The following is a 26636-nucleotide window of genomic DNA, read 5'->3' on the forward strand; positions in this document are numbered from 1 at the left end:
CCTGTGCTTTAATTTCATGTCAAGTTTATTTTATCAGGATCCAGCATTATTCTTCTTTTTAGCTCCAACCTCTTTACTCCTCCCTCCCATGTACCTGCTGTTTCCAAAGCAAAACAGAGAGAGAGAGAAGGGATGAATTTTGCCCAGGCAGGGGCATCCCTAAGCAGTTTGCTCCTTTTCCCAGACTCTGCTCTTTAAATCTTAACTCTTGCTCCAGACCAAATCGATAGTGCTGCCCTCCTGCACCTCCATCCCTTCCAGCACCTCAGACCTTGCACCTACAGCGAGGTCATTGACGTTATTCCCTTGGCTCCTTCTTCTCTCAATTTATTCTGTATTTAATTGAGATGGTGGCATCAGAGAGCTGGAGAGCCTAACATAGATCAGGACTTCTGCTCCACTTGTCCTTAGTGACAGACAAACCCAGACCAAGATGCACCATGGTCATGCCCTGATTCTTCTCCCACAAAAGCCAGTAGCCAAACTTCTTGTCAAACTTGTTGGCTCTAGTATGGGCAAGATAAATAGCACAATAGGAAATTTCTTGGGGACTGCATTGTGATCTGACCTTCTGGTGCTTGAAGTTTTTCACACCACTTATTTTAAAGTAGCACACATGAAAGAAAGGGAAGAAGAGGAAAAGGTTAGATGAAAACTGGAGGTGCCCTTCTATATTATTTTATGATTGTTAGAGGCTCATCTGTCTTCAGTCTGTTAATGTTTGCAGAAAGGACATTAGCAGCAGTTGGGGTGCGGTGGACGAGGGTCACTCTGGCCACCACACGCCTGCTGATGCCAGTAGACACAGTTGGGAAAGCTGCCAGACCTGTGCTCGGGTCTCCCTTGCCAAAAGGAGGAGCATTTGCAAGAACTATTAACCTGTCTCCAGATGCAAAGAGGAAAGACACATCACCTGTGTTTGCACCAGCTGGGATGGCTTGTGTTCTTGAGACATATGTTGGGATCACACACCCTGGAGCCCTCTGGTGAGATCCTAACACTTCTGTGTTACCAAAACAAAGAGATCCAGAAAGGGCAATAAAACAAGATCCATTAACCAACCCAAGCTGACTGGCCAGTCCTGTCATGAGGGAGCTTTTCTAACAGATGGCCAGGGAAGATGTTTCCTCCATTGTGAAAAAGCATGTCAATATTTTCCCCATACTTGATCATCTTTTTGAGGGTGCAGCAACCCCAACCAGAATTAGAGATTCAAGCTCTCTTTAGTCTCAGTTTCCATCCTCAGACAGAGAGGGCCAAGTGCTGATTGCCTATTGCAGGAAAACCAAACACATTCAGGCTTCGATTTTCCAACAGCCCTTTCTTTTTTCTTCTGAAAAAGGCAGAACAAAAAGCTCCCATTTTATTAAGATGCCATTTGCTGTTGAGGAAAGATATTAGGAAGGAAAATAAGCGAGTAGTGCCCACTTCATGACCTTGTTGTCCACATGAAGATGAATGACCCAAACCTGCTCAAACCCTGATTGTACACCAGCATCCTGGAGAGATAGGTGTTTGCTCCCTTTCCCTAGGTGGACACAGACAAGGTAGATCAAGAGGCAGACCAGCAGAGAGAGGGAGATGAAAAAGCAGGAGCAGCTGGCTTCCAGTAAATGCTCTCAGACTCACATTTTCATTAGTCTTAAATTCAATCACAGTTTAAGGGAAGCAAAAGATAAAGGGCGAGGGAACATTTAAATGATCCTTCAGAGGAGAGAGGCTTGCTTTACCGTTAAAAACCTGACTGAAAGTTATTGTTATTATTCACATTAATGTGCCCAGGGGCCACAGTCAAGATGAGGTTCCCATTGTGGGGCACGTGTGTGTGGTGAGGGGGTGGGTGAGTATCTGCTGTTGGTTGTGCAGCTGGAAATGCTGGGGAGTGGCTGCAGCTCTCTGGGAGCTCCACGAGCAGCATCGGGTTTGTTTGGAGGTTTTTTTGCAATTGAAATAGGTCCAAGTGACAGAGGGGTTAAGTCAGCATAGTAATAGTGACAGGAATAATAGGAGAGTTATTATTAGCATCACTGCCTTTGCAAGAGAAAGATGCTGGGCTGTTGAGGCTTAGGGGTCTCAGACATCCAGATTCCCAGCACAGCTCACTCTGCCTTGGTTATTATTGTGAGGATGGGGATGGGGCAGGTCACTGTCTCTCTGGTTGCCCTCTCTTGCTGTCTTTGCAAGGCTAAATGCAGGTCCCAGCTGTGGCTGAGGTTCTAAGCACAGTGGGTCTTCTCTCAAAGCAGTCACCTCTGTGCTGCTGGGACGTGGTGCAGAGTTGGACTGTCCAAATTGCTGATGGGGTGGAAACTCAGCCTGCCCCAAGAGCCCCGCAGGTCACTACAGTAGCTCTGAAATGCTTTTTGGTCTAGCCCCCCCCCAGGTTATAACTGGGGCCCCTGAAACCCTTACCATGATCAGACAGCACACTGGTGGCAGAAAAGAAACCCAAAGCTCCTTGTGCCAGGCTGGATTCTCAGCACAGGAACCTCCCACTCCAGAGGACATTCGGTGAACCCTCCGAATCCTTCATCATAGATTCATAGAATGTGTTGGGTGGGAAGGGACCTTCAGAGCCCATCTAGTCCAACTGCCTGCAGTGAGCAGGGACATCTTCACTAGATCAAGTCACTCAGAGCCCCATCAAGCCTGACTTTGAATGTCTTTCCAGGGTTGGGGCCTCCACCTCCTCTCTGGGCAACCTGTCCTGTGTCTCAGCCCCTTCAGAGTGAAGAACTTCTTCCTAAGGTCTCATCCAAACCTGCCTTGCTCTAGTTTAAAATCATTGTCCCTCATCCCATCACTACTTGCCCTTACAAACAGTCCTTCCAACCTTTCCTGTAGGTTCCTCCAGGTACTGAAAGGGACTTTGAGCCCTCGGATCATCCTTGGTGTACAGCAGCCCACCCCAACCCTGCTCTCAGGTGCCTTTAGCCCAGCACTGCAGCAGCTCAGCTATGTGAGCCACACTCTCTGAGGTGTGGTGTGCTCACACTCTTCTACCAGCACAGGTCCATGTCTAACACAGCCTCACTCGAATCGCTAGAGAGCTGTTCTTGCAGTCCTGGGCCAAGAGAGATATCCTAAGGCTCTCAGCCTGCCCTAGTACTCCTGCAACATGACATGATCCTCGAGGTTGCAACAGAGTCATCTGGGAGATCTGACTGGCAACCAAAAGCTGTGAGATGGCCAAGAGTGTGCCTGATGCATCAGTCCTGGTGGCATTTCTGTAGTTTCCAAGGAAACCTTGTGCTTTGAGAGCCGGATGGATGGGTAGTGATTGACAAAGGAGTTCTGTGATGCTTCATTTCTTAACGACAGTTGTTGTTCCCTCCTTGGCCTTTGCACCTTTGAATGGGAAACGTTGCTGCTTTGCACAGATGGAGCTTTCATGAGAAAGTGGGAAAATCCCAACGTTGTCTCATGCCCCAGCTGCCCTTCCTTTCCTGCTCTCCCAAGATGAAACAAAACAAAACAAGACAAAGAAACGGTGGCGGCCGGGGCTGGTTCTAATTTAAACGAGGCTTCACCTTCAAAGGAGCATCGGTGGCTGAGCAGTGCAGAGCAGCACACACCGTTCAGAAGCACTTTCACGGGATGCACAAAGAATCCTGCCTCTGAACCTCTGGCAGCTTTCACTGCTCACAGCAGAGACCAGCCAAAAAGATTTATTAGCCAGCTTCAAAGCCCGAATTGCTCAGGAAGCTTTTGCTCTTGGCTTGTTGCTGAAGAAGTCTCCAGGTCAGAAACCTTTACTGGGAGAGAAATGGGGGGGTTTTGGTTGTTTTGTTCTACTGGTTCTGGACATGCTAATCTAATGACATGACTAATGTCTTCCAGCCTGACAGACGTCAGTGAATATGGATGGGGGAGGATTCAGGGATGTCTAGACTGACATTTGTCTTGAAAGTGGAGGCTGGACCTGGCCCCTACATAGGAGAACGAAGACCATGCAGAAGATGAAGACCAGACTAGATGCAGAGCACGTCCCCTTCTCATCTCCTGCATGGTGAAGCATAGGTGAGTCCCAGCGGTGCCTGCAAGGTGAATGACGTACCTCTATGGAATAGATTGTCAAGGCAGAGGAGGTGCCCACAGGGACACAAGGGAAAACAATACCTGGAGTAGCATGGAAGTGGCACATGTCTCAAACATCCCAATTTCTATTGCAGAGCACATGCCTGTCTGAGACTGCCAGCAGTCCCAGCAGGCTGGTGGCCAGTGGGATACTATGGCAGCACGTCCCTGTTTTCCACAGGAGGGAAATAGGATGGCTTTATGCTTCTAATTCTATGAATTGCTTTATGACTTTAGCTTCTAATTTTTTTTATTTTCTTTGTTTCTAATTTCCCTTAAAAAGACATTTTCCAAAGTGACTCAGATGCCACCTTCTTCTTCCTCAGTTCTCTTTTTCAGGGATCTCAGGAGCAGCAACGGCAAAGGAATAGTTGCACATGCCACCAGTCACCAGCTTCTTTGGGGATTGCGACAATTGTGGTGTCAAGACCTTGGGAATCCAGCCCTTGAATTCCTCTGAAGAGGGAACATTTATCTCATCAGTCGTTTGGGGCTTTTGAAGCCCTAAGTCTGTAATGAGAAATAAGCAGTGGGAGAGTAACCTGACATCGTTACAGTTTTAACTTTGTGGTTCGTGCCTGTGACTGGACTCCAGCAGCATTTATCTGTCCTCATTGCAGCCTCACTCTTTCTTACTGAGTCAAAGGGGCAATATTAAATGGAAATTTATTCTGTAAACACCACCCCATTAGTCCTGAAGCCTCAGGGATCAGAGCAGGCTGTAATTACAGAGGGATACCTTTAGTTATGAGCTATCATGTGCTGAATTAGCAGATAACAGCCCTTAGCAAGTTAGGTGAGCCCACGCCAGCCCCCTTGTGTCATGGATCTGAGGAAGGCTGGGTCCTCTTATCACAGCAGCCTATTTAGGAGACAGGCTCTGCACATCTATTGCTTATCAAAGACAGCCCCTTCGCTGGGAGGATTAGAGAATGTCTCTCTGGAGATAGGGTTTTGTCAGATGGCTTTTGAAAATCAGCCGGGAATGATGGGCTTGAAAGAAAGGTGTGATCATGGGAATCACCATGGGAATCACCACCCCACCTAAGCCATGGCACTATCTAATGGAACCAGAGCCCCAGCTTTCATAAAGAAGTGCAGAAGCTCTTGAGCGAACTGCATCCACTGAGCTCACTCTGTTCAGCCCTGCTAAGCTCAGGGCTATTTCTGCTCTCACTCAAAGATCAGTTTGTCCAAAAGCCTTGCTCCTTTCTGGGTGATGTAGCATTCCTTACCCATGCATCCCCAGGGACAGCTCTCCACCCCTGATCTCAGCAGTAAACCCAGACAAGTCCAGTCAGACATTTTAGCTCCTTAAAATCTTTGTCCTCTAAAATAGGGTAAAAGGCAAAGAAATGTGTGATCTGAAATTTAAAAGCCTGAAGTGAACAAATTAAACTCCAGAACTGACAAAGAGTTCCAGAATAGTTTCACTGATCCAAATCCACCACCAGATCATCACTGTTTTCCAAGGGTAGCTCTTAGGAACTTCACAGATTTTTCTCCTCGCAAAGCAACAAAACCATCTCAGAGTGCCTTAACTCTCAGACTAGCTCTTGGTCTTCTGAATGGTTCATGGACATTCTGCCTGTCTGAGATTTCACTGCAGCTAACGAGTCAACACTTCCAGGGAAGTCTGTGATGCTTCAATGCTCCCTGCAGGGTGCAGAGGTAACCTCCTTCCCAAGAACCTACTCTTAGCTTCAGAAGAGACATCCTTCCAATCTGCTTTTCATCTTCTAGCACAAGAGAACTGACACTTTCATGCTGCTGTGGTTTATGCATCCACCTCCACAGGCCTCCTCTGTCTTCTTGCCATTGCTTGTTCTAGAGCTTGGATGGAGCATCTCACCTAGCATAGGGTACTGCACCTCAGGGTATCTTCACAGCAGGTCAAGACCTGTGCTAAACAATACCAAGATGAGTCCTTTTGACTCCAGAAGCCTCCTGGTGATGTATGATACACCTCTACTGTGTCAGCAAGCAGCTGCTACAAGTTTTTACAGCCAACACTGAGTGAATTTTGCCTCTTCACCTCAAACCCCACGGGATGTTGTCGCTCCGCAGCTCAGTGCCCCCGGAGCCAGCTCACCTTGCCACATGTGCTCCAGGAACAGGATTGCACAGGAACTGAGAATTGTGCCTCTGTGTGATGAAGTGTATGCATCTCCTGGGGAGGAGAGGCAAACACACACACCATGTCCTGACTTTAAATGCATGAGTAACTTATCAGAGGCGATAAGTGGGGATTTGAATTCAGAGATGTAACTTATCTCTAAATACACATCTTCCTATTTAGCTGCGTTTACATCCACCCATATCTCTCTGACTGCAATGTGCCTTATTATGTAGCAGTGCTTACCTTTGATGTGCTGAAAGGCTGTTTGTGCTAGTGATGAGAAAAGCAAGGTAGAAGCAGGCTTTCCAGTCCTGGAGTTTTCTGTTGCATTCTCCTTTTGACTGTCTTTCATTTAACGTGTCTAATAAATGGTAGTTTACTGGAATCAAAAAATTCAAAGCTTCTGTTCTTGGTGATGAATACAAGGAATAAGAGGCTTTTATACGCTCTGGAATCTACAGAAAGACTGAGATATGGGGACAGCTTTCCTATATGTGTCTTGTAAGTGAGTGCTTATCCAGAGATAGATGCAGCGATCTCTGCAAGAAAAGTCAACACTCCCAGGCAAGTGTAGTTCTGTTGCTAAAGTTGAGTGAAAGCGGAAGCGCTGCAGGATCTCAAAGCCCATTGTGTGATGACCTGGAAAGCTTGTTATGTGCTTTGGATGGGGGTTTTCAGGGATGCCTAAGACCAGCACAGATCCAACTGCTATTTTTTATTAATTATGGTTGCTTGTTTAATTTCATGGGGTCTTGACAGTCCCCATCTTAAGTCCCCTCTTAACCCCCACCCCCCACCCCTTCTTGGCCTTTATCCTATTGCAGTGAGATACCCAAAGCTGAGGAGGGTAGGGGCATCAGAGCTGCTTTGGGGACAGCGGTGTTCTGGAGTCAGTGCTAGAGGTGTGACCAAAGACTCTGGAAACCTTCCTGTGCTTAGTGCAGCTTCAGACCTTTTGTTTGCCCTTTGGAAAAGGATCATAGAATCATAGAATCACAGACTGGTCTGGGTTGGAAGGGACCCCAGGGATCATAGAGTTCCAACCCCCCTGCCACAGGCAGGGACACCAACCTCCAGGCCTGGAGCTACACAAGGTTGCCCAGGGCCCCATCCAACCTGGCCTTGAACACCCCCAGGGATGGGGCAACCCACCCCCTCTCTGGGCAGCCTGTTCCAGCCCCTCACCACTCTCTCTGGAAAGAACTTCCCCCCAATATCTAATCTAACCCTTCCTTCCTTTAACTTTAGCTAGCTGGTATTTTCGATGAACCTTCTCAGTGAAACATGCTTTATAAATCATTTCCAGGAGAAACAGAATTGATACATTTGAGACAAAGAAAGAAGGAGTTAAAGAATTGTTGTTGGCTCCTTTGCAGCTCTTGTTTGTGTTCATGCATCGAGGGCTTTGTCTATCTGTTGTACTTTGCAGTGACTCCAGATTACTGCCTCAAAGCACAAAAGCATTAACGCGGCAAGGCTCCTTCTTAATAACTCCCCAGAATTGTTCTGCAAATGAACAAAGATAATGTTGGCCTGACAGGTTGAGATTGGGTGGGTGATGAAGGCTGAGCCGAGAAGAGAGATTTCTCCGATAAGTCCCAGCATCAATCTGAGAGAGCAGCTGGAAAAAAGAGTAATAAATATATTTTCTCCTTTTACATGTCGCGAGTTATAAATATGAAGCTTCAGACTCTTTGCATTACAGCACGAATTGAGTCCCTTATCCTGAGGCTATCTTGTTTTAAGCTTCCGCCTGCTGTAGTTATTCAGTCATGGAGCATCACACTGCATCCCAAATGTCAGCCAGAGCCATCTTTTAAGACCATCCTCATTTCTACAGTGAAGTTTCTTTCCGCAGACTATGAACACTCTGCTGAACCACTCATTTCATTCAGGGCTGGGTTTTGTGGCCAGGATTCAAAGGGAGTTTTGACTTGGACAAACAGACTGTGTCACAAACTGATCAAAAAGGAAGGAAGGGGGGGAAAAAAAACCTTGGGCTTTTGAAGTCACTGGTGCTGCAGTCTGTTTGCTCAAGCCTAAAGCTTTTCTTTACACTGGCAAAGAGTCAGGGAAAATGTTTGCTTGGAGTTACAGCAAAACAGGGGCCAAACTGCTGCCTCCTCCAGCAGCAGAGACAGGAGAGCTGGCTGCAGTCCTTGTCTGCAAGGAGGTCGGGAATGGCAAAGAGCAAACGCTCTTCCTGTGTTCAGGGCTGGACCAGGCAGACTTGCAGGGAAGGTTCTGCCAAGAACAGTGATAAACAGGCTGGGGAAGAAGAGGTCGGGGTTGGCCACCTAAAACTCCGTGGTCTTAAAATCACAGAACCATAGAATATCCTGAGTTGGAAGGGACTCAAAAGGATCATCAAGTTCAACTCCAAGAAAGGATCTGTGGTAACATCCTGGTTCTGGCCAGGCCAGGGTTAACCTCCCCACTCAGCCGACACAGGTGAGCTGAGTTAGCCCAGGTGAGCTGAGTCAGCCTGGACTGTTTTCCACACCACCTGACACCACTTCCCCATAAAAGCAGCTGGTTGGGGAAGGGGAGGGGCTGTTTGCCCCCAGGATGGTCTGAGTGCTGCTGGGATGTCAGGTCGGTTGGTCGTTGGTCCTTGCTGTTGGCAGCCTTCTGGAATCAGGTCAGTGAGGTATTCTGTGTTACCACTGGGTGTGAGTGTAACAAGTCATTATTGTTCTATCTTCATGATGATTTTTGGCAGTAAACTGTCCTTATCAGAACTGTCCATGACAGAGGTTTCTGAGTGCTTATCTTTTCCCCCAGCTCAGGCATCTGCTGACCCCCACGGACAGGGAGATGAAAGGTATCACTTTCTGCAGGGATTGCATGGGTCAGAGGAACTGGCCAGGGCTGTGCAAACATTGCCTTTTATCCCCTTCACATGGTAAATAGAGAGGGATCCTGGAAAAATGCCTGCCCAAATGAATTTTTCAGGCAAATGGTAGATTTCTGAGGATGTGAAGATCAATGGAAAAAAAGCCCCCCCCCCCTTTTTCTTTTCTTTAAAAATAGAAAAGTAAAAAATTTTTAGTCAAAGTTGAAGATACATTTTCTGCCAGGAAATAAGAACTCTGCCAAAATAGTGACAGATGTATTTTTTATTTTATCAAATATTTGGCCTGAAATCAGAAGTGCTGAGGATCTGTAATTGCCTCCATGTTCAGGAGGCTGGGTGAAATGCTCTTCATAAGTTCTTGGCAGGAGCACCCATGGGAAACGCAGTATGTTGTGTGTTACTGTTATGGTCACGGCAGCTGCCTCAGTTTCCCCAGCTGCCCAGTGTGCTGACTTGTAGTGGGGCAGTGCATTAATATCATGTGTTAGAAGTCATCATTTACAAGAAAAACAAACTCTTTTGGAGACCATAGAGGCGGCAAGGAAAGCAAACAATGGTTCAGCCAAATTCTGCAGGAATTGAGCATCCTCTTTGCACAGAGCTGGTATTTTATCCTGGAGAAAACCAAGTGTAAAACATTAAGTAGTTCTGGAGATGGTCTGTGCCAGTCCTGCACCTATTTGGGAGAGATGTATGTGAAACTCCCAGCTGTAAGGCTTGGAAAAACCAGCTGCTATGTCATTCTGCTAAATACCACGATTGTTTTTCAAGTCTCCTATCATAAAGCCCTTGCTCCTGGAGGCATGTGATTACAGGAGAATTTCTTCTCTCATTAAAAGAGGAAAAAAAAAACCCAACAAAAAAATCCCCAAACAAAACAAACCAGCAAATGCAAAGCTTACTTGTATGGATGTAGAAGAAAGGCTGAGCACTTCATTCAAGTGGTTTAGAAACCAAAAGAAACACAGAGTGGGTGAAATTTATTGTTTCAAATAATTGATGGTTTTCTGAAGTCCAGTTTTTTCTCTGTGCTGTGAGACCAGACCCATTTTTAATTGAATTCAGTCAATTAACCCTACTGTGCCACTCACACTCAGCCCATCTCCCCAGCAGAGGTTTATCCCTGGAGACTCACAGCGGAGCAAGAGCGGGTTTGTTGCCTGTACCTTCTCTGTATAAAACAGAAGGTTTGAGCAACAGTTAAGACCAAGTAATTACAGACAGATATATAGCGATACAATTCAAACCTGCACTGTAATGGCTCCATAAAGTCACCTACGTTTAGATATACATCAAACCATTTTTCACATTGCAAATGAATACTTTTTTAAGAGCTATAACTTTCTGGGAGTTCATGAATTTCCTGGATTCATAGCCCTTTACTAGGTGGGGGAAGGCTCAAGAGATACTGCTCTAGAGAAAGAAGGAGGGAGAGTGGCAAAGGGAGCTGAGGCAGAGGAAAAAAATAAATCCTTAGAGATGAGATTTCCAAAAGCTGCTTGGGGAAAAAAAAAGGTGGGATAAATGTATGATGCACTCCATAAATATCACCTTTCTTTATCACCCCTCCTCTTTCCCAGACTTGCCCAGGCATTTTGGGACCCTGATCTGAAAGACAAGGCTTTTAATGGCCAAGAGCCAGTAATTCTGCCTTCTACCAGCACTAGAGTGCTTGATCAGGGTGTGAGCAGCATGTGGGGCTTGTAGCTCAGCTGCTGTGCCCACCCCTGTGTGATGGCCACACTTGGCTTTCACCCTGAACCAAGGCAGGTGACAGAAGCCACTGCGATGATGGTGACAACTCAAGGTGGGCACCAAACTACCATAACCATGCTGACCTCACTGTGGTGACCCACAGAGAAGACCTCTGTAGGGTGAATAGCAGGGAATGGACATGGTCCTTGCCCATTCATTTGGAGCACTTCAAGGTGCCATAAAAGCCACTGGCAGGTTGAGCTGCAGTCCTTCAGACCATTTGCTTTTAAAACAAATATTTTACAGCAGTTGTGGCTAAATTAAAGCTCAGGTAATTTTCTGCTGCCCTCCTCTAAAGCCTTGCTTCTGTCTGTGCCCCACACTGTGTCCCCGTGTCCTGCTGGCAGCAGAGCACGCTGCTGCTGAACGGTGGGGCTCAGGCCTCTCCCCAGTGCTTCTCCAAAAGGTTGCTGTGATCACATCAGGCAGATGATGAAAGCAGACTATTATTTTTGCATTTTTAAAATCCATATTGTTTATCCTGTAATTTCCTATCCCAAAGAGCACTTTCAATCTGGGTGATTTTGGCAATTAAGGGAAACCTGAGAGAGGCACAAAGTAGATGTTTCAGTGACTGAGGAAGCACAAGGCATGTGACTCATGTTGTAACATCCCTCCAGGGTCACTGTGCAAGGAATCACAGAATCACAGGGGTTGGAAGGGACCTCGAGAGATCATTGGGTCCAACCCCCTGCCAAAGCAGCTCCCCAGCTCATATTGCACAGGTCAGCATCCAGACAGGTCTGGAATCTCTCCAGAGAAGGAGACTCCACACCCCCTGGGCAGCCTGTCCCGGGGCTCCCTCACCCTCACTGGGTAAAAGTTCTTCCACATGTTGGTGCAGAACTTGCAGCCATTGCCCCTTGTCCTGTCTCTGTAGACACTGAAAAGGGGCTGCCCATTTCCCCCTGCATCCCATACTTAAGGTGTTTATAAAGATTAATCAGGTCCCCCCTTAGTCTTCTCTCCAGGCTGAACAGCCCCAGCTCTCTCAGCCTTTCTTCACAGGGGAGATGCTCCAGGTCCACCATCTTTGTAACAATACTGCATAACAGCAGCGATGTGTCTTAAAACTGAGTGTACCTCAGTCCCACTGCAGGACACACCCCTGGGCTCCTGATCCAGGACATCACGGATGATGCTCCTACACGCCTTGACGATCCTTCCCTTCGTGCTTGTGAAAGTGCTTTTACTCCTTTCCTAATATCCCCTTAAATTCTCCTCAGGCAAATCTCTAGGCCAGCAAATCCATCTTTCTCAGGCAGTTAAATCAAGCTTAAGGGGGCTAGATAGGTAATTAATTTTAATAATAATATGCTTTTTTCTTGCTGAATTACAGACGTTGGCTGTGCTTTCACAGTGTTGGGAGCTTATTTCCAACTGATGTCAGTTAGAAGCACAAGCCTTCCTATCCGGAAGGATCAGAGTCATCTTCTCATTACAGATACAGCACAAACCATACCTGCTTTCTGAAGCCAGGACCCAATGAAAACTCATGCCTGGGAACCCTCATGGGTGCTCCAGGGAACCAGCAAGGGCTTTCATCTGCTGCTGAGAATTTTGATTTTCCTAAATTCTAATTTGCTTAACTGAGAAGAAAATCTTTCACCTTCTTCTAGGGGCATAATTCACTCCCTGGGGGTTGTAGTACTTTTTTTTTTTAAAGCCAATTTGGGCTGTTTTCTTTTGTTAATTGACAAACTGGAGAGAGAAAGAATCCCACAGAGGCATAAAACTAAGATAAACAGGTGTGAACAGGTAAAGGATGCTGATATGGTGAGTGCACTTGAATCTGTACATTTAAGCAACCATGGCAATAGGCATCTATCTTTCCTCCTACAGCTTTTTTCTAAATGTGCCCCAGTGTCCCTGGAAGAACATTGCCTTTCATGGGAGGGCGTGTAATGAAATGCCCTCATCCTGTTTTAATCAGTTTTGAATGTGGAAAAGACAATCATGATCTGAGAAAGGCAGTGTTTCCCTTGCATGTGAATTATGTGATACTGTAGCTTCATTAACATGCTTTACAGTCTTATCTTTATTCATACTGGCAAATTAAATTAGCGCTGTCTTTCAAATCTCTGCCTATTTCTCCCCCTAGGCAGCCACCAGCAGCACAAAATAAATGACAGTAACAGGAGTGGATTGCTGTGCTCTTGACGCTAGTCCCTGGATTTTAAGCAACCATCCCTCCAAGAAATCATATTTGTTCTTGTTCCAAGAGCTGAGCTGCATTACAGCGTGCTTGTTGCAATCACAGAGCTCCCTCCATGTGCTGGCACAGAGCCTGGCCAGTGCATGGTGCACCAGGCTGTTGGTGTGGAGCCTGGGTGGACCTTTGCCCTTTAGTCCCCCAAACTGAGGTGGCATTTTGATATTTAAGCAGGTGCATCCTTCCTCCCTTTATGGTGTTTCCTTCTGTTGGCTCCTGTGAGGACTGGATGGGAAAAGCACAAAACATGGTTGGGGTGAGGATGGGAAGTCAGCAGCAGAGAGATTCTTGCTGCACAGGGTGACTTTTCTGGGTGGGAGCACTTTGCTCAGCCAACGGGGAAGCACATGTGAGAAAATACTTACAGGAAGTAGGGAGCCTGTTACTAATACAACCCCAGCTGTTTTGGGGGCTGGTATGGAGGAAAGATCTTGGTGGAAAGGTATAAAAGGTGGGATGAGGTGGAAAAGACTTTCCCCACTTATCTCTCTGCCATGCAGCTACCTGGGCTGGGGATTAGTGTGGATTTGTCAACTCTGCAGCCAGGCGTAAATCGAGCTTCATAACCTTGCAAGTGCAAAGCATTAGGAGCAAGTGGTTTTACATTAAACACTAAATATTGCAGCTATTAAAGCACATTCATCATCCACACAAGGTGCCTGAACAGAAATGAGCTGTAGCATCTCCTGGAACATTGACTGTAAACACATTACAAGCCATCACTGTGCTGTCAGTCATTCCCATCTCAGAGGGCAGACCTGGCAAACCAGCCCACCCTTTGCACAGCATTGCAGGGTGACCTCCACTTCAGCTTGGGTCCTGGTACCCCCAAACCCTGCATCTTTGTGTTCCCTCCAGTTTCGTGCTCTTTAGCTCTGTCTTGGTTGTGGTGTCCTAAAATGGTGCATCCAGGGACACTGTTGTCCCCACTGGAACACGTGGTGTTGAAAGAGGAGCCTACAGATCCTACCTGGGGATTTGGCCAATGTTCAGTGAGCACCTTGTTGTTGCTTGTAGGTGAGCTGTATGAAAAGATACTGTGCAGTTAGCTGTGATGGTGATTATGGGGGTGTTGCAGTGTTCTTCCCATAAACCTCCCTGTGATTAAACTGATGAGACCCTGTTTCCTTTTCCTGAGCAATTCCTCTGGGCTGTACCTTGTTATCACCAACCCAAGAGATGCCCCAAGGCTCTGACCTAACGAAGTTTTAATTTCCTTCTGCTCTCCTACCACCCAGCCAAGCCCAGCCATGCATTGCTCAGTCCAAGATCATACTTCAGATAAGGCTGTGGATGATTATGATTAATACGACTGCTTTATTTGTCTGACAGGTGAACTGATAAATAGATATTGTTGCTAGGCCTCCATTCCTTCCTGATAGGACAAACAATACTGACAGCCTGAGACGCTGCTGTTTCTTGGAGATCTCTCAGGTCAGGGCAGCCTGTGCCTTGCCCTTTGATTGTACTTGGATAAAGGACTTCAGTCCTTTAAGTGAAAAGTGATGATTTCATCAAGACCTGACATGTCCTTAGTTTCCAGTAAGGAAAAACAAACAAAACCTTGCAGTTTTAAGACTATAGTCCAAACACAGCTGAATGCTCATAAAAGGGCAGAGACTGCACAGGTCCAGCAGAAAAAAATAGCTTCAAATGTCACCAGAAACTGTTACAGTCTTTGGTGAGGTTTCTTCCCCCTGTTATCTGATCTCCATTTATCATTCTTTCTGTCTTTACCCAACATGAACAGATGAAACTTTGGAACTTCTCACTAAGCAGATACCCTGCCATGGGTACTGAACCTCCCCTGCCCAGCAAGCAGCAGCCAAAGCTGCAAGGAGGTTTGGTCCCATCAGAGGCACAGCCCTGGCTGCAGGGGTGAGCACATTTGCTCACACTTCCATGCCTTGAACAGCTCTTCAGAGCTGGGCTGCCTGTCTGGCTGCCAAAAGGACCCCAATGTGCTTGGAACAGAGAACAGATAAAAAACTTTCAGCTTCAGCCTTGAAAACCCTCTTGCTCCACTTTGCATTACTAATCCCTACCATGCACCAGTGCATTACTCTGATTTTCCAGTCTCCTCCCTGAACCCTCAGCCCACTCGTTCACCCACCATCCCCAGCTATATGAACCTTACGTAAGCTCTGAGGCTTGTGGGGAGGTTGTTGCTGCTGTTCTGACTGAGGACAAGTGGTTGGGAAGGTCTTTGGATAAGTTGCTTCAGAAATACATGTAAGGCAATTTCTCAGCAGTAGTTATCAGGGTCTGTATTGTCAATCTGTATGTATCAGACTCCAGAGATTAGCAATGTTGACTGTAACTTGTCTATGTCATTGAAGCAGCTCGTTTAACATCTCTTCTTGTAAAAAGTCTCTGGGAGCATCCCATTTCCTAATGCATTTTTCCTCTTAGTGGGGGAAGGAGTGCTGATATTTCATCATTGATCAGGAACTTCTGGAGATAGATAGATAGAACCTCTCTGTCTATGGAGACAGGTAGATGAGGAGAAGCTGCAATTCTCCTGCTGTGTTTAGGAACCTATAGCAAGACTAATGTGCTAAAGCAGGTGCCACTCTCCACTCAGACCATGCATCATTGCCTGTTGTCAAAAATTGAGCTGATTTAGGTACTCCACTTGAAAAGGAGTAGGTCTTCTTGGCTATAATTAAAGAGATGTTTTCCCTGAGGTTGATGGCCTTGGGATGAGATCAGCTTTTACCTATCATGTGTTCTTCTCCATCAACCTCTGAAGACACCTAGATGACTAGATCTGGTGTACAGACTGAAACTGGGGTAGATCAGTGCCAGATGAAAACCACCCATGCTATAGTTCATTCCTTCTGGTGTGCATCTCACACCATGCCTTGGGACTAGCAGGGTCTGATCAAACTGCACACTTTTGGCTAAGTAGCTTTTGCCAAGTTCAGGCTCTTTTGTGCTGTCTGGCCACTGGAGACAGGGGAAATGCCCTGTCCTTTCCCTGATTAATTAAGGAAATTAGTTAACTTTGCTCTGAGGTTAAATAGCTTTGTAGCAAATGTTGGAACAGTGAAAGGTTCCTGTTTCTTCCTAGGAGCTCTGTTAAATACACAGCCCTCTCCAAAGGTGATGCTGCTTATTTCAGAAACAAGAATAAATTTGGTCTATGGCAGGTGAGGAGAAGGAAAAGGCTTCCAGCCTGCACAGCAAGAGCCTTCCAGCCACACAGGGGCACCAGGGCAGACACCCATTGGGTTGTCAGGTGTGCCTGCCCACCCTGGTGTCCTGTGCTGGTACCCACACCAATTTCTGGTCCTCTGAGATTGTCATTGGTCCCTCCTCTTGTCAGAAATGCCCAGGCATGGGTGGGATGGGGTCTGTGGCTGTGGAGTGATGGGCCTGGAGTCATGTCCTGAACTGGCTTCATTCAGTCCACACATGCTTTGACTTTCAGGCACTGGTGGCTGCCCAAAAAGCAAGTGACTGTGCTTTGGGATCTGATGGAGCTTGCTGGGGTCTGTCCTTCAAGCCTGCCCATGACACCAGCCAGGTTCCCTGTTTTGGGTGGTGGGCACAGGGGGGAGTAGATAACCTCCCAGTACAGACCTTGCCTCCATCAGGTCTGGGACAAGCTTGGATGCCCTCTACTCTCTAAGCAGCTGAATCTTGCCCCTCAAACAGTCTCTAAGGGAAGATTAAGTGTTCAAAAGTACTATTTACATTTCAAAAACTTGCCCGGGCCTGGTGTGAGATCAAAGTGGAAGTGAGGTGTGGGTGCATTGATCAGATGCCTGCAATGCTGGGTCTTTCTGCTTTCCTGTATCTTGTAAAGGATCAAGCAAGGGTTTGGAAATGTAAGAACTGTCAGCATGGTAAATTTTTTTCTAGGTGAGAAGAGCTTGTAATCCCAGGTATTTAGATGCTTTCCTCAGAAAGAAATCGACTCTTTGGGTGTTTCCTGGTGACTACACCTTACATGCACAGCACTTTTCCCTCTCCACACCAGCCTCCTTGCAGAAACCTGCCGGACCTGGCACAAAACTCTGGCCCATGAGTTGTTCCAAGCTCACACTTTGCTCTACCCCTGCTTGTAGGTGCAGTTGGAGATCAATCCAGTATCCTGGCCCTCCTCACCCCAGGGAGGAGACCTAGCCCCATGCGGGGAGGTGGTTGAGTCACCTTCCCTGGATGTGTTTAAAAAAAGGGTACTCAGGGATCTGGTTTAGCTTAGGATGGGATTGGTTGGACTTGATGGTCTTCAAAGGTCTCTTCCAACCTTGTGATTCTGTGACTGAAATGTGTATGTATATGGGACTGTGATGGTCAGGTAGAGCTACACACTAGGGCTAAGCTTCTCTGGATGACCCTCAGGAGTGGGAGGTATCCAGCAGAACATGAGGAACCAGCTCTGAAAGCAGGCTTTGGATTGGCAGAGATACCATCATCATTCTATAATGATATAGAGGAGAAAGGTTGGGTCTCCAGACTGCTGGTGTTGTGGGTACTTGCCTGAAAGTTTTGCAGCATGGTACTGATGGGTGCCAGGTGTCCATCCACCTTTCTGCTTCAGTCAGCTCCACTGGACAAAGCCAGCAAACAGCCTTGTGTTCCCCTCTGTTGTGAATAATAATACTAATACACTGTTACACCAGTGGGTTGCTATTTCTCATAGGAAAGTTAATGGCATGAGTTTTGAGGTGCTGGGTCAGCAAGAGCAGCATCCTTCATTTGCTGCTTGCTGCCCTCCCTTTGCTGTGTGCCCAGACAGCACCTGCCTGCATCTGGCAGTGGGAGGACTGCAGGAAAAGTAGGACAAAGCATTCAAGCCCTGTTTATGTGGATTTTGGCCAAGCAAGAAAGCGTTTTGGTTAACCAGCATGACTCTTCTCCTCCCAGAGAAAACTTCAAAAGTCCTTTCCCTTTGTGCTGTGCTCTCACAGCTGTAAGTACATTCCCCAGAGGAAGTGGAACAACAGCCCTTCTCCCCATGGCAGGAGGTTTGTGGTGTGAATGTGCATTATCAGAGTCCTTCAGAGCACATGCACAGAGGGGGTGGCAGAGGTAATTGTGTAAAACCCTGCAAAACCCTCAGACCTGATAAGATGCCTCTTTCTCCATCGCTGGGCAGCGAGCAGTCTGGCTGTGCTCTGTGGTGTGCAAGCAGGAGGTGCAACTGCAGGGACACTGCTGTGGCTCTGGGAGGGTGGCAAATAGTGCTAGGGGTGCAGGGAGAGAGGGAGGGGGCAGAGGATTTGACATCACCTCTGAGCAGCACCTGCCAGATGATGTTGCTGTGGAGGAATAGCCTGGTCAGTTCCCAGAGCTATGCAGAAACCAAACTGGTCCCAGAAGTGTCCCTGTGGCTTGAGTGCACACACAGCATCCCTCTGTCAGTCCCAGGGCTGCTACCTGTGAATGTACTTGACTTTCTCATGCCTGCAGGAGAATGTACAAGATACAAGGAGCTTAAAAACTCCTAAAAAGTGGGGAGCTGTACGTGGTGTTGGGTTGCTGTGTGCATTGATCTGTTTGGAAATGCCACCAGGATGGCTCCTGTAGCTGTTCCCTGGAGCTTAAAGCTCCCCAAATGAGAGTTTCAGCTTGTGAAACAGTGCTCTGGTCTGCTCTGTCCCTAGGAAGATGCTGCTGCTCTCTCAGATAAACGCAGCACTGCTGTGCCTGGAAAAAATATTTACTCTCAAATGGCAGTAGCAGAGAGTTTACCTCCTTCTGCAGGCTTTTCATTGTGGGAGTCCCTTCAGGGGATCTGAAATTAAACTGATGCCTCCATCTCTCCCTTGTTGCCAGCGAGGCACGGAGAGGACATGAGCCATGCAGGGAAGTGCTCTCTCTCTCTCTGCTGTTGTCTCCTGGATGCTGGGCTGGTTTTCTGCTGTGCAGCAGCTTCCACAGTCCATGGGCAAACACTTGCACATGACACAAGCTGAGGCTCTGTGACCACAGGGTCGTGGCTGTACTGGGCACAGGGATGTGGACAGATCGCTGGTTACCCCAGGATGCTGACAGGAGTCATCACTGCTGTTGGGACTGTTCATTAGAGCAGAGACAGATCATTTGGCACTGGGATGCCCAACTCCCTCCCCAGTAGTGACTTATGAATCTCCCCTGTCTCAAGTAAAGACCGTCACCCCCTTTGTGAAATCGTGGTGTGGCTTTCCCCTTGCTGAGAGGATGGGGCTGTCCTAGAGTGTCCCCAGAGCTCAGGGCATTGCAGAGCCTCTGCCTTGAGCCTTTGGTTGGTGGGTGGCTGCCCGTGCCAGCCCCAGCTGCCCTCAGTGCTCTGGGGTGAAGGATTCCCAGTTCTCAACCCATTTTTACAGAGCTGCTGACCAATAAAATGGTCTGTTTGTGTGGCTGGCCACCTAGCAGCATGGCACAGTTCCTTGGCTGGAGGATTGCTGAGCAGCTTTCAGAAGAACAGGCACCTGCATCACATCATCTTGAACCCTCAGGACTGAGGGATTTACAAACTGAACCTGTTGGAAGTTTCTGTAACAATCTCAGCATTGCAAACCCTAAAACCAGCCTGGCCCACCAGCCCCCTCCAGCTGCACAGATTTCCTCCTCACCCTAACATCCCATAAGTGAGGACCACCTGGTAGTAGATAGTGGAGAGGGATGGGTGGCCTCCCAAATAGTTTTCTGATTAAACCTTAGCACAGCCAGAAAGCAAAGGTCACCGACCCCAGAGCCAAGCCAGCACTAATTCTGCACTGGTGCTGTCAGCTTGTTCCCCTCCTGTGCTCTGCTCACCCAACCCCCTGCTTTCCCTGACAACTCATTTGGGTTTTATGTAGATTAACAGGGACTTTGGGCTGCTGTTGAATAATTGATCAAACCCAGCCAGGCTTCACAGCCTTGAACATAACTTTGTGCAAAGTTTCACTCCCACCCACCGCTTTAAAAATCAAGGAAGATGGGAGCCACGCTGCACCTGGGTGTTTGGTATCTGATCTCGCTGGAGCTCTTAAACTCTGCATCCTCTTTTCAAGTCTTCCTGTTATGTTCTGTGTGTTGCAGTGATAGGAATGCATTCAACAAGAGCTTGTCTCCTATAAAGAAAGGGCTTTGCCTTTTAGTCACTTTCCAGTGGGGCTTTTTTTTTGGATGATTCAGAGGATGTTGACTTCTGTGAACATGATCATTGTAAAAAAAAAAAAGGCCTGGGCCTCTAGCTGCAGTGAAAAACCAAGCTCTGTAGTTCCAGCATGAGCTACAGGGGACGTGAATTCCTGTCTGTGTTGTGTGCCAGTCTTTATAATCAGTGCACTGAGGGTTTCAGTCAGTCCTTGAAGATTATCTTCACCTTCCAGCTCCCCAGATGTGCTGTGTGGGGGAATAAGCACCTAAACCAGTGAATAATGAGTCATCTGTGGGTGGCTATTCCAATGGGGGAGTCTTACACTGTGGCAGGACAGGGTGGCTGTAGGTGCTCTAAGCGTCCAGTACCATTCACCTTCACCCAGCAAAGCCTTCAGCTGGGTTAACACAACACACTTCTCACCTTCCCAGTGCTGGGTGATGCAGAGCAGGACTGGAGCATGTGGGTTTACACACAGTGTGTAAAATTGCTCCGAGATCTGGCAGGAAACCAGTGGCTGACAGTTTGTGCTGTGAAAGTGCCCAGGGCAAAGCGGATCCCTGTGCGGTCTGAACACGAGGTGTGGGCAGGTCATGTCTGCAGACACACACCCCTTGTTGAGGTCAGATATCTACAAATGAGATGTGATGTGAGCAGAAACACTAGGAAGATGTGGGCATGAGGCAGTGGTGCCTGTTGTCTGCGTTACCGTGCGTGCCTGTGCATTAGGAGCTGTGGACAGGCACATGCTGTGGGGTTTATTCCTGCCACGAAACTCAAGCAGGGGGCAGCAGCCCGAGGGTTTCACCCAAAGGCTGTGATGGAAGAGCCAAGGCAAAGGGATGGTGCTCTGCCATCCTTGGCTGCGCTGCTGCAGCTCGGAATAACGGGAACCAGCGTGAAAGCTCCCTTTATTCCCTGCCTAATCCCGATGCGGTCTTGTGGGAGACAAAGAGTATAAGCCACTGTAGAAAGGCTTGTTGTCCTTAATGCCATGTACAGACACAGGCATAAAGTGACCACGTGGCCAGTGATGGACAGTTATTGTTCCCTGGCTGCTGCTTGGGAAATACAGTGTAAAGCAGAACAAACATCTCAGTTTTTGTCCTTCTTACCTCCTACTGATCTGTCTTGCTTTTCCCCACCTACAGACACTAGTTAAGCACTAGAAAGAGGCTTAGATCAGTGGTGACTTGATGTTGCTCTTTAATTCATGCAAATGTTCTTTTTAACTAGCTTGGAGTCTTAAACAGCCCTCTGGGGAACCTTTTGTGTTTATGATTATTGAAACAAAAGTTTATTTCCTTTAAGCACAAAACAATATGGGGATGGAAGGAAAGAACCTGTTTTGTTCTCTTGCAAATATGGTAAATGTAAAGGTCATGCACAAGTTGACATAGCAGTGGGCAACTCAACACTTGGAAGAATTCCCCAGAACAGCAATAAATAGTGTCAGCTTTGCAGCCATACAACAGCATGAGGGGTTTTGTCTGTCTGTATCTGGAGTTACAGAGACCTTACAAGGTCTGAGACAGGCTTTGGCTTAAACAGAGTTTTCTCTTCTTTGGTATGTGCAGGGATGTGTGCAGACACATCAGGTGCAGCAAGAGGTCTGCTGCCACGTTACACCTGGAATACTGAGTTTACTACAGGCTTGGGTACAGGCACTCCAGTGGCCTCAAAACCTAGCCAGAGGTCAAGCTTCTGCAGCTGAGCATCCTCCCACAGCAGAAGTGTCTCCAGATGCACCCCCTCCTGATTTCATACTTGGCATCTCTGCCATTCATCCTCAGAGTGGTGGGACAGCATTGAAACAGGACCAGTGCTGGGTCAGCCCTGGCCTGGGGCCTGAACAAACAGGCTAAGCAGTTTTCCCAGCATATCTGCTGCGACAGACATGGTCTCTGGACTCTCCACCTCCTGTGATGGCAAGGAGGATGCTGGCTCTTTCAGCAGACCACAGCAGCCATTCTATCCTGGGGCAGGCATAGCCCCAGCTCCCTGCCAGAGTGCCAGGAGCTTCCCCACAGCTGCATGGTGGTGCAGCAACTGGAAATGCTTGATCTTAAGCTGCCAATGCTGAAAGGGCACACAAACATACCATGAAAGGGTCATTCACCTGGAAAATGGATTTGAATCCTTTAAACCAAAGGTCTTGGTAGGCATAAAACTCCTTCAACAGCAAGTGGCAGCGCTCCACATCATCATTATGTGTGTGAGCAGCTTCGTCTTGTTTCCAAGCCCACTGCCTGCTAATTTCAATAAACATCCCATAATTCTCTCGTTATGGCCAGCAAGCACCCTTTCATCTTCACCACGCGTGCCTCTTGCATTTTCGCAAACAACTTGTGCTTCCACCCCCCAGTTTTCTCCTCTCTGTCCCCCAGCCAGCACCAAAGGAAACTGCATGAAGCCGATGTCCTAAACCTCCCCAAACAGCCCCTGACAGGGATGACAACCTTCTCTTGCACCACTGAACTGGGCTCAGCATCTTTCCCCATCCTCTCAGTATGCCAAAGTCAAAGACAGAGGCCCTTTGCTCGCAGACCATCTGTGTAATAGATCACTCTGACACCAATTCACTTGCTCTTTGTGTAATACGTTATAATCTAGCCATTCAGACAGACATGTAAAAGAGAAAACTAACATGGCCTCTAAAATCAATGAGCCAGTAAATAGAGGGCTATAAATAATCAGGAGAAAAGATTTAATTAGCAACAAAACTCACTTGCAGTAGACTGGATGCGTATGGCAGCCTCTAGTCTGAATCCGCCTCACGTGCCCCGACTTACTCCGGCAGTCGCCGGCACCGGCTCTTCTCATGCCCATAAAGACATGAGTCACGTTTTGGGAGCTGTGTGGTGTCCTGTAGGTCTCTGCATCATTGCTGATGAGAGCAGCATCAAACCCCTGAAAGCCCCAGCTCACAGCTTGTGCTCACATCTGGAGGCAATGCTGTTGGCATTGCCAGTGCGGGTCCTGAGCTGCCCACAGAAGTGCAGGCAGGGTGGCAGAGGCGTTGCCTGCCTTTGTTTGGGTTGGGGTTGGCTGGATAGGTCCCAGGAACATGCCCAGGTACTTGCCATGCTTTTAGACACTGATGTGGAGAAAAGTGAGAGTTCTCTGAGGCTGAGAGTGGTCCTTAGAGCTTTGCTTGGCAAAATCTGGGTGTGAATCTGAACCCAGATGTGAATCGCATCTTGATGTGAATCCAAACTGGTCGTATAACCCGTGGCAGATCCTCTGGACACCATCAAGGAAGAGTTTTATCTCTGCTGGTGACCAGAACTGCTGCCTCTGTTCCTGTACTTCTCACTCCCTGCCCGTGGACGTGGCTGGATTTCTGAACATGGTCTGCTAGAGAGCTGTGTCATTGCTTTGCCTGCTGGTATCACAGCTTATTGATAACACAATAGGTGAGAACAGATCAGCAGAGAACCCAAAATGAGGTTAAATTGTACCCAGAGCCTGTGGTTTGAAGCAACTCAGATTTGAGACAAGGTTTGATAGATCCCTAATGCTTTCTGGCAGACTGTCCTGGAGTCTGCATCTCAGGCAGAGCCGCAGGCTGAAAAGAAATCATTTCATCAAGGAAAGGCCTGTCTTGTCTTCATTTTGAACCTGGTTGCTTCCTGAGCTGTGGCTCAGTTGTCTCCTCATCAGTCCGTGTTTGTGAATTCACCTGAACTTTTCAAATGAAAACATGTCATCACCCCTAAACTCCCAAATTTTCTGGGGATTACTGACCTGAGGTATGCTATATCACATGTCAGTAAAGAGTAATTTTATTATTGAAAGAATCATTCCATTAGGTCAAAGCAGATTGTAAAGATCCCTCTCCTGTGTTTTACTGCCTTTATTGAGTACCCAGCCATATGCCTCTTTAGTATCCACGTGCCATTCGGTTTTATTAATGCTTGCATCTGCTGGTGATTTGAGCAAGGGCCAAAGGTTCAAAATTGAAACTCAAGGACCCTCTACTACTAAAAGATTTTATTAGCCATAAATCTATTATAAAGCGCCTGTGTTGACAATAGGGAATAATATAATCAAACCTCTCTCCCCACCAGTGACAGCCCTACTCTGCTGCAAGGATCCACATGAATTAATCTGTCTTGTTAACCGTCCCAGAGTAAATGCCTTTCAGGAGAAGAAAATACTCCAGCAAAATACAAAGAAACATCTGTGCTTTTACAAATACACCCTGCTTTCCACAGGGGCACTTATATAAATAGACGATGCTCCGTTCCAACACGAATCTCCCAGGCCATGTACTTTGTGTCGTTGCTGTCCCTGGTGCAAAGGGGATGCAAAATGGTTCAGCAGAAGAATAGCAGCCACGTGCTTGCTTTGTGCAAGAGGAGAATATGCAGGGCAAATGAGATCCTTCTTGTACTCTGTGTTTTGCTGTCGCTTGTTTGGTTTAGGGTGGGGGTTTTTTTTCTGCCTCAGGAGAAGTTTGATTAACTTCGATTGCAGCTTGTTTGAGGAAAGGTAACAAGTTAAAAACCTGCAAACCCCTGATTGCAAGGACTTCTCTGCCTGTGACCCTGGACACGCAAGGAGAAGGGGCTGCCCTAGGGATACAGTTGTGCTCCCAGAGGTATTTGCAAGACCTCAGGACTAGGAGGAGCTGAATTTCACGTTGATTTTGAAGCCTTGCCAGCCTTACCACAGCCACAAGCTCTTTGGGAGATGGCATCCTGGGGTGCATTAGAAGGTGGGTGGTTAGTAGGTCAAGAGAGGTCCTCTCCCCCTCTACTCTGCCCTGGTGAGACTATATCTGGAATACTGTGTTCAGTTCTGGGCCCCTCAGTTCAAGAAGGACAGGGAACTACTTGCAAGAGTCCAGCACAAGGCCACAAAGATGATGGAGTGGAACACCTTCCTTATGAGGACAGGCTGAGGGAGCTGGGTCTTTTTAGCTCGGAGCAGAGGAGACTGAGGGGTGACCTCATCAATATGTGTATATATATATCTATAAATATGTAAAGGGTGAGTATCAGGAGGACAGAGTTGGGTTCTTTTCAGTGATCACCAGCGATAGGACAAGGGGCAATGGGTGCAAGCTGGAGCACAGGAAGTTCCATGTGAACATAAGGAAAAGATTTTTCACTGTGAGAGTGACAGAGCCCTGGGACAGGCTGCCCAGAGAAGTTGTGGAGTCTCCTCTGGAGACATTCAAATCCTGCGTGGCCATGTTCTAATGTGACTTAATCTAAGTGATCCTGCTCTGGCAGGGTGATATTTCAAGGTCCCTTTCAACCCCAACATTCTGTGATTCTGTGAACTTTGCTCTGTTTATGACTTGCATGTGTTTCCTTACTTAGCAGAGACTGATCCCTGCCACAATGGGAGACCGTAAGACTAAACTGGCTAATACTCATGGTGCTTTGGGATCTCTGCAGACATTGGCTAGCTGATATTGGCACCAAGAGGCTGCTAATTCCTTTACTTAACAGACTGTGGTACCATTTCCACAATGAAAGCTATTCCAGTTTGGACAGAATATGTACATGTCATGGGAAATGTTACATTGACAGCCTGTCACAGGTACCATTCAGTGTTAGCAAACCTCTTTTGTCTCCCCTGTCCCTTGCTTTTGCAGTCCCTATACTCATAATCACAAACTGGGGCTCCAGCTGCATGGTATTTTAGGTGTACACTGAAATAAAAATTTAATTGCTATCAAAATTAGGTGAAGGAGGGACTTTCTGTCATAACAAGAGGAGAAACGGTGTGAGGACTACACACCATTCTCAGTCACTCCTCTAAAACCAGAGAACCTGGACATTTTAACGACACTGTTTAGATGTAAACCAAGAGAGCATTTTAAAAGCTTCCTTTAAGGAGATAAATTAACACAATTCTGAGACAGAAGGCTCCCAGAAGTCAAACAGTATCCATTGCGCTCCAGCTCCTCCAGTCCTGTGCAGCCAGGATGTACCCGCAGAGCAGAGGCTGAGCGGTGCCGAGCTGTGATGAGCTGCAGGACCAGTTTGCAGGGAATGAGAAGTGTGATTTCAAACCTTTCTGGTCCTTTTGTCGAGGTTTCTGTTTCCAGAGCAGCTCTGAAAACCACATCCAACAGAAATGCAAATGTAGAAAGCACGGGATGCTTTTGTAACATGGAAACGCAGACGCGGGTGACCTCCTGCTGGCAGTACAGCCGGTCACTCAGATGGAGCATATGGAAGCAGTAAGTTCATATCCTTTCTCCTTCTACCTTCCGTGCTGTGATTGTGCTCGAGAGAAAAATATCTCATTGTCCAGTAGTAAAAGCTGACATTATTGTCCTGCCTCCATCTGTCCATCAGCTCCCTAAAAATAATGCGAGGTGCAAAGCAATGTTGTGAGTCCACAGCAAATGATGGGTGGAAAGGAGGCAGGTACCTCCCAGAAAGATTCCCACAAAGGCAGGAGTCCTGGCATTCTGCCTCTGTCTGTTTGTAAGCACGCACAATTAAATTTAAAAGTTTCTTGTGGCTCTTAGAATACCCAAGAGCTGCGTGTCTCTGGCATGAAACTGAGATCT

The sequence above is a fragment of the Gallinula chloropus genome, assembly GCF_964237585.1.
Source record: "Gallinula chloropus genome assembly, chromosome: 22".
Taxonomy (NCBI): Eukaryota; Metazoa; Chordata; class Aves; order Gruiformes; family Rallidae; genus Gallinula; species Gallinula chloropus.